At 44.7% G+C, this 14238-nt stretch overlaps 1 long non-coding RNA gene across 1 annotated transcript; it reads left to right on the forward strand.

Annotated features, from left to right (window-relative positions):
* The first annotated feature begins 10209 nt into the window (after nucleotides 1-10209).
* Nucleotides 10210-14008, forward strand: LOC134433524 (uncharacterized). Its single transcript, XR_010031591.1, has 4 exons — nucleotides 10210-10416; nucleotides 11091-12052; nucleotides 12736-13026; nucleotides 13185-14008. It is a non-coding gene; the product is annotated as an uncharacterized LOC134433524 (long non-coding RNA).
* The last annotated feature ends 230 nt before the right edge of the window (nucleotides 14009-14238 follow it).

A 14238-nucleotide genomic window follows, 5' to 3' on the forward strand; every position in this document is an offset into this window, starting at 1 on the left:
GGCCGTAAAGCGCGACTGCCGTAAATACGGCCGTAAAGCGCGACTGCCGTAAATACGGCCGTAAAGCGCGACTGTCGTAAATACGGCCGTAAAGCGCGACTGCCGTAAATACGGCCGTAAAGCGCGACTGCCGTAAATACGGCCGTAAAGCGCGACTGTCGTAAATACGGCCGTAAAGCGCGACTGCCGTAAATACGGCCGTAAAGCGCGACTGCCGTAAATACGGCCGTAAAGCGCGACTGCCGTAAATACGGCCGTAAAGCGCGACTGTCGTAAATACGGCCGTAAAGCGCGACTGCCGTAAATACGGCCGTAAAGCGCGACTGCCGTAAATACGGCCGTAAAGCGCGACTGCCGTAAATACGGCCGTAAAGCGCGACTGCCGTAAATACGGCCGTAAAGCGCGACTGTCGTAAATACGGCCGTAAATCGCGACTGTCGTAAAAGGTGCCGTAAAGCGCGACTGTCGTAAATAGGGCCGTAAAGCGCGACTGTCGTAAATACGGCCGTAAAGCGCGACTGTCGTAAATACGGCCGTAAAGCGCGACTGTCGTAAATACGGCCGTAAAGCGCGACTGCCGTAAATACGGCCGTAAAGCGCGACTGCCGTAAATACGGCCGTAAAGCGCGACTGTCGTAAATACGGCCGTAAATAGCGACTGTCGTAAATACGGCCGTAAAGCGCGACTGCCGTAAATACGGCCGTAAAGCGCGACTGTCGTAAATACGGCCGTAAAGCGCGACTGTCGTAAAAGGTGCCTTAAAGCGCGACGGCCGTAAATACGGCCGTAAAGCGCGACTGCCGTAAATACGGCCGTAAAGCGCGACTGTCGTAAATACGGCCGTAAAGCGCGACTGCCGTAAATACGGCCGTAAAGCGCGACTGCCGTAAATACGGCCGTAAATCGCGACTGTCGTAAATACGGCCCTAAAGCGCGACTGCCGTAAATACGGCCGTAAAGCGCGACTGTCGTAAATACGGCCGTAAAGCGCGACTGCCGTAAATACGGCCGTAAAGCGCGACTGTCGTAAATACGGCCGTAAAGCGCGACTGTCGTAAATACGGCCGTAAAGCGCGACTGTCGTAAATAGGGCCGTAAAGCGCGACTGTCGTAAATACGGCCGTAAAGCGCGACTGCCGTAAATACGGCCGTAAAGCGCGACTGTCGTAAATACGGCCGTAAAGCGCGACTGTCGTAAATACGGCCGTAAAGCGCGACTGTCGTAAATAGGGCCGTAAAGCGCGACTGTCGTAAATACGGCCGTAAAGCGCGACTGTCGTAAATACGGCCGTAAATCGCGAATGCCGTAAATACGGCCGTAAAGCGCGACTGTCGTAAATACGGCCGTAAAGCGCGACTGCCGTAAATACGGCCGTAAAGCGCGACTGTCGTAAATACGGCCGTAAAGCGCGACTGCCGTAAATACGGCCGTAAAGCGCGACTGCCGTAAATACGGCCGTAAAGCGCGACTGCCGTAAATACGGCCGTAAAGCGCGACTGTCGTAAATACGGCCGTAAAGCGCGACTGCCGTAAATACGGCCGTAAAGCGCGACTGCCGTAAATACGGCCGTAAAGCGCGACTGTCGTAAATACGGCCGTAAAGCGCGACTGCCGTAAATACGGCCGTAAAGCGCGACTGCCGTAAATACGGCCGTAAAGCGCGACTGCCGTAAATACGGCCGTAAATCGCGACTGTCGTAAAAGGTGCCGTAAAGCGCGACTGTCTTAAATAGGGCCGTAAAGCGCGACTGTCGTAAATACGGCCGTAAAGCGCGACTGTCGTAAATACGGCCGTAAAGCGCGACTGCCGTAAATACGGCTGTAAAGCGCGACTGCCGTAAATACGGCCGTAAAGCGCGACTGCCGTAAATACGGCCGTAAAGCGCGACTGTCGTAAATACGGCCGTAAAGCGCGACTGCCGTAAATACGGCCGTAAAGCGCGACTGTCGTAAATACGGCCGTAAAGCGCGACTGTCGTAAAAGGTGCCTTAAAGCGCGACTGCCGTAAATACGGCCGTAAAGCGCGACTGTCGTAAATACGGCCGTAAAGCGCGACTGCCGTAAATACGGCCGTAAAGCGCGACTGCCGTAAATACGGCCGTAAAGCGCGACTGTCGTAAATACGGCCGTAAAGCGCGACTGCCGTAAATACGGCCGTAAAGCGCGACTGCCGTAAATACGGCCGTAAAGCGCGACTGCCGTAAATACGGCCGTAAAGCGCGACTGTCGTAAATACGGCCGTAAAGCGCGACTGCCGTAAATACGGCCGTAAAGCGCGACTGCCGTAAATACGGCCGTAAAGCGCGACTGCCGTAAATACGGCCGTAAAGCGCGACTGTCGTAAATACGGCCGTAAAGCGCGACTGCCGTAAATACGGCCGTAAAGCGCGACTGCCGTAAATACGGCCGTAAAGCGCGACTGCCGTAAATACGGCCGTAAAGCGCGACTGTCGTAAATACGGCCGTAAAGCGCGACTGCCGTAAATACGGCCGTAAAGCGCGACTGCCGTAAATACGGCCGTAAAGCGCGACTGCCGTAAATACGGCCGTAAAGCGCGACTGCCGTAAATACGGCCGTAAAGCGCGACTGTCGTAAATACGGCCGTAAATCGCGACTGTCGTAAAAGGTGCCGTAAAGCGCGACTGTCGTAAATACGGCCGTAAAGCGCGACTGCCGTAAATACGGCCGTAAAGCGCGACTGCCGTAAATACGGCCGTAAAGCGCGACTGTCGTAAATACGGCCGTAAAGCGCGACTGCCGTAAATACGGCCGTAAAGCGCGACTGCCGTAAATACGGCCGTAAAGCGCGACTGCCGTAAATACGGCCGTAAAGCGCGACTGCCGTAAATACGGCCGTAAAGCGCGACTGCCGTAAATACGGCCGTAAATCGCGACTGTCGTAAATACGGCCGTAAAGCGCGACTGCCGTAAATACGGCCGTAAAGCGCGACTGCCGTAAATACGGCCGTAAAGCGCGACTGTCGTAAATACGGCCGTAAATCGCGACTGTCCTAAAAGGTGCCGTAAATCGCGACTGCCGTAAATACGGCCGTAAAGCGCGACTGCCGTAAATACGGCCGTAAAGCGCGACTGCCGTAAATACGGCCGTAAAGCGCGACTGTCGTAAATACGGCCGTAAATCGCGACTGTCGTAAAAGGTGCCGTAAAGCGCGACTGTCGTAAATAGGGCCGTAAAGCGCGACTGCCGTAAATACGGCCGTAAAGCGCGACTGCCGTAAATACGGCCGTAAAGCGCGACTGCCGTAAATACGGCCGTAAAGCGCGACTGCCGTAAATACGGCCGTAAAGCGCGACTGCCGTAAATACGGCCGTAAAGCGCGACTGTCGTAAATACGGCCGTAAAGCGCGACTGCCGTAAATACGGCCGTAAAGCGCGACTGCCGTAAATACGGCCGTAAAGCGCGACTGCCGTAAATACGGCCGTAAAGCGCGACTGCCGTAAATACGGCCGTAAAGCGCGACTGTCGTAAATACGGCCGTAAAGCGCGACTGTCGTAAATACGGCCGTAAAGCGCGACTGTCGTAAATACGGCCGTAAATCGCGACTGTCGTAAAAGGTGCCTTAAAGCGCGACTGCCGTAAATACGGCCGTAAAGCGCGACTGCCGTAAATCCGGCCGTAAAGCGCGACTGTCGTAAATACGGCCGTAAAGCGCGACTGCCGTAAATACGGCCGTAAAGCGCGACTGCCGTAAATACGGCCGTAAAGCGCGACTGCCGTAAATACGGCCGTAAAGCGCGACTGTCGTAAATACGGCCGTAAAGCGCGACTGTCGTAAAAGGTGCCGTAAAGCGCGACTGTCGTAAATACGGCCGTAAAGCGCGACTGTCGTAAATACGGCCGTAAAGCGCGACTGTCGTAAAAGGTGCCGTAAAGCGTGACTGTCGTAAATACGGCCGTAAAGCGCGACTGTCGTAAAAGGTGCCGTAAAGCGCGACTGTCGTAAATGCGGCCGTAAAGCGCGACTGTCGTAAATACGGCCGTAAAGCGCGACTGTCGTAAATGCGGCCGTAAAGCGCGACTGTCGTAAATACGGCCGTAAGGCGCGACTGTCGTAAATACGGCCGTAAAGCGCGACTGTCGTAAAAGGTGCCGTAAAGCGCGACTGTCGTAAATACGGCCGTAAAGCACGACTGTCGTAAATACGGCCGTAAAGAAAAAACCAGGAGGGCACGGAGTAACCTAGGGGGTAAAAAAAGAAAAATAAAAGAAAGAAAATGCAACAAAAAACAAACCCACAGAAAAAACCTCGAGATGGGCGAGAAAACCGCCCCCCCCCCGAAAAAAACCCCAAGATGGGTAAGAAAAATCCCAGAAATACCTCAGGAAAAAAAAAAAAAAACAGGAAAAAAAACCCCAAAACCAAACAAACAAAAATCCCAAACAACAACAACAACAAAATGGGTAAGAAAACAACGCAGAAGAAAACCCCAAGATGGGCAAGAAAAAGCCCACAATAGAACCCCGTGATGGGCGAGAAAAATCCCAGAAAAAAAAAAATACGGACAAAAACCCTAAGAAAAACCCAGAAACAAAAAACCAGAAAAGAACCCAAGATGGGCAAGAAAAATCCCCTGAAACTGACCAGGGAAAAACCCCAAGATGGGCAAGAAATAAAATCAGAACAAAATACTAAGATGGGGAAGAAAAATCCAGGAAAAAAAAAAAAAAAAAAAACAAAATGGCAAATAAAAACCCAGAAAAAAAAATAAACAGAAAAAAAAATCCCAAGGGGCAAGGAAAAGCCAGAAAAAACACCAAAATGGGCAAGAAGAAACAAAGAAAAAACTCCAAGAAATGCCAGAAAAAAATCAAGGAAAAAGGGAGTAAAAGCCCCAAGAAACAAGGCAAGAAAGAGTGGCAATAAAGGCCACAAAAACTCAAGACAAAAAAAACCAAAAACAAGATATGCCAGAAAAAGGTACGAAAATGGTTCTGCCAGGTGCGATCAAGGTGAGCGGGTTCAGATTCAGGTCCAGGAGATGAACAAGTGTCAGATTAGCTTGGGGCACTGCTGTGCAATGCAGCTGTGACAGGATTTATGTTTAAATATAGTTTAAATAAATTGGGGATTGTTTGGCTTTTATAGGGGGATAGGCTGGAGATTTCATAAAAAATATAAAACTAGAAATCCAAATATATCATTTATATGTCAATATCAATAAATATTTAATATATATAGATATAAGTAAAAGAAATATATTGTGTCAAAAGAATATATCTAGTATTATATAAAAAGGTATTCTCTCCAATATATATAATATCTATAAATATAACAAATTGAAATTACAAATATAGATGTGAATAGAATTATGACAAACAAAATTATTTTTAAAATTTTAAATGTGTTTTAAAGAAAGGGGTGTCTTTGCTTTTTATTTCATTAGAGGCAGAGGTTTTATTTTAAATAATGTAAGTACTATAGAAATGTAAATCGACATACAGAAATATATAATAAATATATAGAGATATAAAGATATAATACCAAACTATGAATAGAAATAGAAATAGAAATCTATGTAAGTAACATAAAGAGATGCAATATATAATATAATTTTTATTATACAGTAATATAAATTCTAAATATACATGCGAATATAAATATGAAAAATATATGATGGGGGGCTCGGAGCAACCCAGGTGCGAGTGTGAGGATGATGGGGGCTCAGAGCAGCCCAGGTGTGAGTGTGAGGATGATGAGGGGCCGGCTCCTGCCGGGGCGAGGCTTTGCCTCAGCTCCCTTTTGCATGGAGCTGCTGAGTGAAGGGGTTTATGGGGCGCTCCCGGCGCTGTCTCATGGAAGGACTGCGGGAGCTTCCCACAGGGTCGGGGAAACGCCTGGATCCGCGCTTGGGTACGTGGAGCATCGCTTAAAGGAGGTGCCGAGGGATGAATCTTTGTGCCGGGGAGCAGCAGCCGAACAGGTGAGCCCGTGTGGGTTTGGAGCGGGGACTTTTCTCCTTCCCCTTTGCAATTTCATCTTGCCAGTCCCTCCCCGGTTCCCCAGGAACAAAAGTGGAGCTTATGAGGACAAAATGAATTACGGAGAAGGAAGCAGCTCCTCTTCTCTTATTGTCTGTGTTTGAACTGAGGGGATCCCTCTTCACTTGTGGTTTTAAGGGTGTTGATTGCAGGAAAAGCTGCCTTTTCCAGGCTGTTAGGGGTATCCCGGGGGTGACAGGGAATCCCTGCGTTCTATTTTAAGGGGAATGGGAAAAGTATTCTTGTGGTATTATGGGTTTGATTTGAAGGCAGCCCACCCCATTTTCATCACCCTAGGGTTTAAATGGAGGGGGCAGCCCTGGTGTCCTTCCTTTTCAAGGGTTTGAAATCGCCCTTTCCCATCAGACGAAGGCTTTCATTTGAGGAGCACCCCTTCTTTTCTGCTCTCCTAGGGGGTGAAATTGGAGGGGAGAACACATTTCTTTGCCCTTGTTGAAGTGAGGTGAGCCCCGCCTGCGGCGTAGGTTTCGGGGTTGGCTTGCGGGAAGCCGCAGCTCCGGCAGCGTTTGCAGGGCTGCAATGGGGCTGTGCCGCTGCATTGGAGGGCGCTCCTCGTGCCCGCGGCCCGGCCCGGAACGTTCCCGGCCCGGAACGTTCCCGCTCGGGAGTGCTGCTGGCACGGCCCGAGCAGCTGCCGGGGCGCACGGGGTTTTGGCGCGGCCAGGGCGGCAGTGGCGGAGCTGCGCCGGTGCGAGCCATGCGGAGCCGAGCGGAGCCAGGCCGGGCCGGCCAAGGGCGGCAGAGGCGGCGCGGGCGCTGCTGCACCGGCCCGGGCGGTGCTGGCCGCTCCGTCCGCTCCAGGCGCGGGGCTCGGGCGCCGCCGGTAGCCCCGGGCCCGGTGCCGGCCCCGCCGGGCAGGGGCAGCGGGCGGGGCTCCCCGGGACGGCGCCGGCCCCGCGTGCCGGAGCGGCCGCCGCAGGAGCCGCTTTCCTGCCGGGAGCCGCGCTCCGTCCGGGGCTGGCAGCGAGCGCGGGGTTTGGCCGCTCATAGTTCGGCGGTGCCGTGGCTCGGAGGCGCTTTGGAGGCGTTGATTGCATCGCTGTGTTCGGTTTGCAGCGGGTGTACGCTAAGGGATACGGTGTTCTTCCTGAGTGGTACGGTTCTCGGTGCCGGTAGGGATGATAAAGGTTTGTTTTGGATTGAGTTTTGTAGTCGGAGTTTTTTTTTTTTTCCCGGGGTATTATGTTTAGAAGGGCGTGCAATGATTTTTACGGGTCATAGCGTGAAGCAGCGGTTCGGATTTTAATTCTGTTGCGGTGGCTTTTATTAGCGTGAGTCTGTAGTGTTTGTTTTGGAGGGCTTGAGGTAGCGTCGTGTCGTTCATAGCAGCGGGTTTTTAATCTTTATAATTGCATGTGTGTTTATCGTCTTCCAGGGCTTTTATTTGGTTGGTTTATTTGATTGTAGTGTATGTTTTATGGTTACGGGTAATTTGGGGGACATTGTTTATGGTTACGTTTGTCTTTAGTCTTTGTGTTTGTTTCTAGGTGGTATTTTTATTTTGATAGCTTGAGGCACTATGGGTTTATTCAGTTGGGAATAATTTTTTTGTTGCAGTTTTAAGTTTATCTGGTTTTTGGTATTATTCTTGTTGGTTTCTTTATTTTCTTTTTTTTTGTTGTTGTTGTTGTTGTCTTTTAATTTTTTTGAGTATTGTTTATCAGGGTTTATTTTGGGAACATGGGTATTTATATGGTGGTTTTTAAAACTATTTATTTATTTGGGTAGTTAATTTCTTAGTTTTTAGTGGTTGAGATGTTTTTCCATTTTGTTAATTAGTTCAGGTTTTAAAGTTATTTTTACAGAGGATTGTTTATTCCTTGAGTTAGTGTAGAGGTAGAATTTTGTTGGTTTTTTCTTTTTTAGTAATGTCGTTCAGGGTGAGCGGCACTGGCTTGAGTTGAGTAGATTGGTTTGACTTTTTTTTAGTACTTTTTGTAATTTGCTGTGTGTGTTTCTATAGGATTTTCTTTTATTTTGGTTCCATTTTTCTGTCGTGATGAGAATTGTTATTGAAAAGAGTGTTCTTGGTTTTTTCGCTGACACTTGTTTGGCTGTTGGAGGTATCTTGATGTTTTTGGAAGATATTGGTGAGAATTTGATGCTGTTTGTTTTGTCATTTCATTTAGGAATTGGATTTTAAATATGCAATTATGACTCTAACTATATTGAAACAAAAGAAATAGATGTGTAGCAATGGGAATGAGCCAATTTTATTTTTATATATTCGGTCAATTTTTAAAATTTAACATGTAACATAAGTCATTATATGTTACAATAAGTTACTCTAATTTTAATAGAGTATTGTGTATGTTTATAGATATATGAATAGAGAATATAAATGTAAATACAAGCCAAGCAAAAATACAAATATATAAGTGTATTGCAACTATATGCAGATCTATAAAAAATTAATAATAAATTGTAAATGTAAAATAACATAAATTGATACAATATATAATACACGTAATACTGCATATATTTTATGAAAAATATTATAGGAAATGGATATAAAATAGATATAAATGCGGGTGTGATATATCTATCTACTTATATCTATCATTTGTTGTATATTATGATAAATATAAATATAAAAAAAATTTAGGTAGTTTAAAATAATGGATGGTTTTGTTTTTTCTTTGCCAAAGCAGGGGTTTTAGTGTAAAAATTACAAATACAAATAATATAAAGGTAGAAATATAAGTATAGAAATATATCATAAACACATTAAAGATTTATATAAAAATTAGAAATATAAGGAAAAATAAGTTGTAGCAGTAGATATGGTAAATAATTTAAAAAATAATTCCCGTATATTTTTTGAATAAGGTGCATATTATATGTAGTTATTAATATAATGCATCAACATAAACTATAAATATATATAAAATATCAACTATCTATAAGAAGGAATAAAAGCTCTGTGTCACATGCAGCAGTAGAAAATTTCAGGCTCCCAGGGAATAAATCGTTTTCTTTAAAGCATTTTCGTTTTGGAGTTTTATTTTTACTCCCGGGATGCCTGAAAGTTTCTACTGCTGCTTTTTTATTCTGAAGGTGGAAAAGTAAACCAAGATCAGAAATAGAAGAAAGGCAAAGGGAAGGGAAGGAAAGGAAAGGAAATGAAAGGAAGCAGGAGAGCAAGGGGGAAGGGAAGTGGTGAAAAAAAAAACAGAGTGAAAAAAGTAAAAAGAGTTGGAGGAAAAAAGAGAGGGCATCCGGGAGGAGCGGTGCTGCCTCAGGTCCTTCCCCGCCCTGGGGCGAAGGACCCGTTTGATGCCCAGGAGGGACTGCAGCTCCCGGTGGCGGGGGACGGAGCCGTGGCTGTCAGCCCGAGACTACAACTCCCGGCAGGCCCTGTTGCCGGCGCGGCGTGTGACGCAGCGGCTGACGCGGCACGTGAGTGGCTGTCAGCCCGAGACTCCAACTCCCGGCAGGCCCTGCTGCCGGCGCGGCGTGTGACGCAACGGCCGACGCGGCCCGGCATTTTTCTCTAAATCGGCAGTAAATACAGCTGAGTAAAATTAGCTTGGTTTTCTTCCTTCTTTTGTAACTGAACTGTTTTTATTAAAAATTCTATTTGAATATGTAGAAAAAGTGGGGATGTCCTGTAATATATCGTAGCTTTTCTTGTTTACAGGGTGCTCAGAAAGCATGCGTCCCTTAGAGTCCCACAGAAAGGTTCTCAGTGGGCTCTCTATCAAGGTATGTATTTACAAATAAGTGATCCCTTTAGATATTTGCCTGTGTACCTTTTCCTGTAATTCAGAGCTTGCGTTCTGTGGGTTGTATGATAAAGCTGTAAAACATGTAAGAATGGTTTTGCAAGTCTGAATCGTTGAAGGCAGCAATAAGTGGATTTAGAGCCTGTTCTTGAGCAGACAAAGGGAAAAAGTGTGACTCTGATGCTGAACTTGTCATTTTTCATTTGACTTGTCTTGAATGATTTAGGAATAGAGAGAACTAGAAAAAGAGAGAAATAGAATCGATTATTGAGCAGTCCTCAAATGCTCACCATAATTCAGTGTAGAGCCAAAGGGAAGGGTGATGGAACAGAGCTCTGTGCTTTGGAAGGAAATAAATTTAAACCTGATCTCCGCACAGAGTCTCACTAACTTCTGTGGTTTTAAAATACAAGATAAGTTTAGGAAGTGTTGGAAGTTAGTATTTTGGGAAAGAAACGGCAGTTCCACAGAACATTCCATTTCACAGAGGCTCTAGGAAGGATTCATGTTGTAACTGCTGTCACTGCAATCAGTTGGTGGTTCAGCCTTGAAACGTGCACTTGGCCTTCTATAAAGCGCTGTTTTGTTTGCCTTTCATTGCTATGAGTCTTGATAAATTGGAGAAGAGCCCAAGAGAAATTTTTCATCCCTTGATATAAAAGGTAGGAAGTGACTTTTTTGGTTTGGTTCTTTTTCTTTATTATTTCCTGGAAATAAAAGTAATTAAGTATAGGTACTACTGGTTTGTTTCTTCCAGTAGCAGATGATAACAATAGCAGTAGTAATAGTAAAAATAATAATAGCAATGTAATACTACCTAAACTGTCTTTATCCATTGGACTGGCCATTTCAAATCAAAACTTCTAAACACAAATCAAACCATCATCCTTGTAGAATCTTTCACAGCAGCGGGCTAAAGATCCTGGTTTTGTTGACAGGATTTATTGGTTCTGGAAGAGCAAGAGGGAAGTACAAGCCTAACTACTTCTAGCTCACAGACCCGTCCAGTGAACCCAGCTTTGTGTTTTGGTGGGCTTTTGATGACTTTGAAATCAATTGCTCATTCCAGTAAAAAAAATTCATGTTTTTTTGAACGTGACAGCAGAAATAACTTTAAGCACCAACTTAATAATAATAGATCACCAGTTTAAGTTAAAAATTCATGCTATACTAACAAAGTTCAAAGGTAAATTATTACCTATTAGGAGATGGTATAAAGTGTATGTTCTAATGTGTAATGCAAAGATACATACATACCAGATAGTCCTTAGAGGAAACAAATTTTTTTGACTGCTGTTTGATTGTTTACCATACGATATTTGGTTTTATTTCCCAGGGATCGGTGAATTTTAACTTTGGAGTCCTCTATGCTAAGGATGCTCAGCTTACAGATGATGAAATGTTCAGTAATGGTGAGTTTTTCACGTTCTCTTTAATTGCTGTGCTGATCTGAATAAGAAAAAAACAAAAGCAAGAGGGAAAAAAAAGGATGGTTTATTATTTTTTACGCTGTTATGTTTGTTTCCTCAGTATTTGCTGCAGCTCTGCTTACCCAAGCTTTGTGTTCCTTCTGTCCCACTGGGAGTTGCCCAGTTTGGTTGCATCTGGTGAAATTCACCCTGAGACCTTACACAACTAGCTCAAACTACGTGAGAGCCATTTGCAGTTCTCTCCAGACACCTGGAGAATGGGTGACGTTTCTGAGGGTCTGGCAAGTGTACTTCTATCAAAACTCAGTCTGTGAAGTTTCTGGGGAAAACCCTTCTGTGTCCTGAAGGGTTCAAACTCCTGTGAGGATCCATTTATCAGGTGCTCACCTGGATGGTTCCAGCTCTTAAAGTGAACACTTGTACTCTTACCCTGTAGTTTACATCTATTGTATTTTTGTTATTTTGCAAGATTTTTTGTCTTTGCAAAATATTGTGCATTTCACTCTTTGGAACCTCTCAGATGGTTCTTTGGTGCAGCACCACCCCATGGGACACTTGGCTGCTGTCCTGAAGGGGATGGTCGCTAGAATTGTAAATTCTGGAGAGTTTATAAGTCTTCTGTCCCCAGGGAGGTACCATGCTTTGTTTACTTTTGTTCTGTTTGTTAGGCGCTGCTTCTCGTTGCAAGTATGAATTTCAAACTGCCCTGTTCTTATTTTAACTGTTTTCCTGGTTCTCTCCGTCCGACAGGGAAAGACTCTCATATCCTCGTCGTCGGGCTCGGTGCTGTCCAAGAAGATACAGAGACTAAAAAAATCATAAGCAGCAAAATATGACTGCAGGGAAAAGAAGCTGGAGAGAACAGAAGGTGATATTGTTATCCTTACCCTGTATTAGAAACATCCGCTGTGCTTTGATGCTGGCAGCTGCCAGGGGCTTGTTAGCTCTTTGTAGGCAGGTGTAGGTGTTCACTTGTAGGTTTTTTCTCTGGACAAGTCAATTCAAACTTTGCTAAGCTTATATATGCAAATTACTCTCTAGCACAGTCCAGCATGACATTTTTGAATGTTGTAAAAATACCATGTTACTTGGAAATTGCTAATGATGAGAAGCTTTAGGGGAAAATAAGATGTCAGTGTTGGGAGATGTGAGAAGAATTTTGAGGGGATGTTAGACTGAAATAAAGCACACTTGAAGCTGGACTGGCATGCTGGCAGATCCCCTATTAAACAGTAGTGCTGAGATTAGCCTGGGGGTTGCCCATTGTTTCTGTAGAAATAAATGTTTTCTGGTCTTCAGAAGTAAGCTGCTTTGAAAAGCTGGAAGGCGCAGCATAGTGACAATCCGTGTGCTTCGCATTAAAAATAGATTTCAGAAGGGTCCTAGGCTTTTGTCTTTTCCTAGAAGTCGATGTAATCCTGTCGAGGAGTTTTTAATTCTGTGCTGCCATGTCATCAATCAGGGCCCTGTCGTACTAATCATCATCCAGATGCAAAACAAAAAATCAGACCCCATCCCAAGCACTTAGAGCCCAGAATACGATTTCCTCAGGCTGCCATTTGTGTGCCATCGGTACTCACCATGGAAGCGAGCTGGGGATTGTTGCACCCGTTGGGAACAAACCGCTTCTTGTCACACAGAAATGGAATTGGGACGACGCCTCGGCCAGCCCCTCTCTGCCATCGTCTCCTGAATCTGCAGCAGAGCAGTTCCAGTCCATCCGGGCACGTGCAATCCAGTTCCTGATGATCTGAGCACACGGAGCAGCGCTCAGCTGCTGTGGGGGGCTCAGGGAAGGCAGTGTGTGCATTGTCATCTTCCTGAACCTACAGACAAATCAAAGTGAGAAGCCACAGGGTGGAAATCAGTTGCATATATGCTAAACAAAACTTGCAGGTTGTTTTTAAGAATTGTTTTTGCTTGTTCTTTGTTGTGCTTCTGTGCTTAGAAAACCTCCCTTTAAAATCAGTTCAGTTCATCAGTTGAACCTTTGTTTGCAGACCCTCAGTGAGCAGAATTTGTTGCAGACTCAGTGCACGCTGTGCCGGCCTCCCGGGAGTGTGAGGAGCTCATGTGTGCTACTTTTTGCTTTAGGACGCTCTGAGGTATTTATTCCTTTTGGGATACGTGATGAGAATTCCCAAGAGAGGTAGTTATAAGGTATGACATTGGGAAAAAGCCTGTGTGGTTGGAATGTTGTTGCTGTCAAAAGTTAATTTTTCCTTCATTCTTAGCCAGTAGTTAGCTTTTTGCTTTATTTTTGTGGTATCAGTATTTTATTGTTTAAAAAATTCCTTCAAAATAACTTCAGTGGTCGCCCACCAGTACCTTGTTCAGATTTGCCTATTTGCTTGTAGCTGAAATGTTCACATCTTGATTATCATTCTATTTAAGAAACTGCTGCCCAGCCAACTAATAACTGAATATCCATCTGTCTAGGACACGGGGAGAGGATTTAGGTAATGTCTTTGTTTCCAGAAAAAAGTTCCAGTGTACTTTCTAAACAGAGGAGAAGGGGGTGAAGACTCTGGGCTCTGATGCCGTTGGGGCACCCCAAGGTCCCCAGGAGAGGGAGCCCCACTGCGGTGCAGGAGCAGGTGTGTTCTCATCTAATATTGAACAAATTATAAATATGAAAATTATAAACATGAAAATATTTTTAAAATACTTAAATAAAGCAGGTTTTCTTTATTGGTCAATAGGCAGGGTTTTGATTGTAAAAATTATAAATACAAATAATATAAAGGTAGAAATCTAAGTTTAGAAATATATAATAAATACATACAGATAAATATAAAAATTAAAAATATAAGAAAAAATTAGTTGTAGCAGTAGATATTATACATAATTTAAATACTAATTTAAATCTATTTTAAAATTGTATATATATATCATAATTAATGTAATACATCCAAAGAAACGATAAATTAAAATATGAATGTATAATTATACAAAGTATAAATAAAAAATATTTCAATATCCTTTAAAAGAAGGGGTTTTTTTATATATTTGGTTAGAGACGGGGTTTTTATTTGGAATAATGGAAGTATTATA

The sequence above is a fragment of the Melospiza melodia genome, unplaced genomic scaffold, assembly GCF_035770615.1.
Source record: "Melospiza melodia melodia isolate bMelMel2 unplaced genomic scaffold, bMelMel2.pri scaffold_186, whole genome shotgun sequence".
Classification (NCBI taxonomy): domain Eukaryota; kingdom Metazoa; phylum Chordata; class Aves; order Passeriformes; family Passerellidae; genus Melospiza; species Melospiza melodia.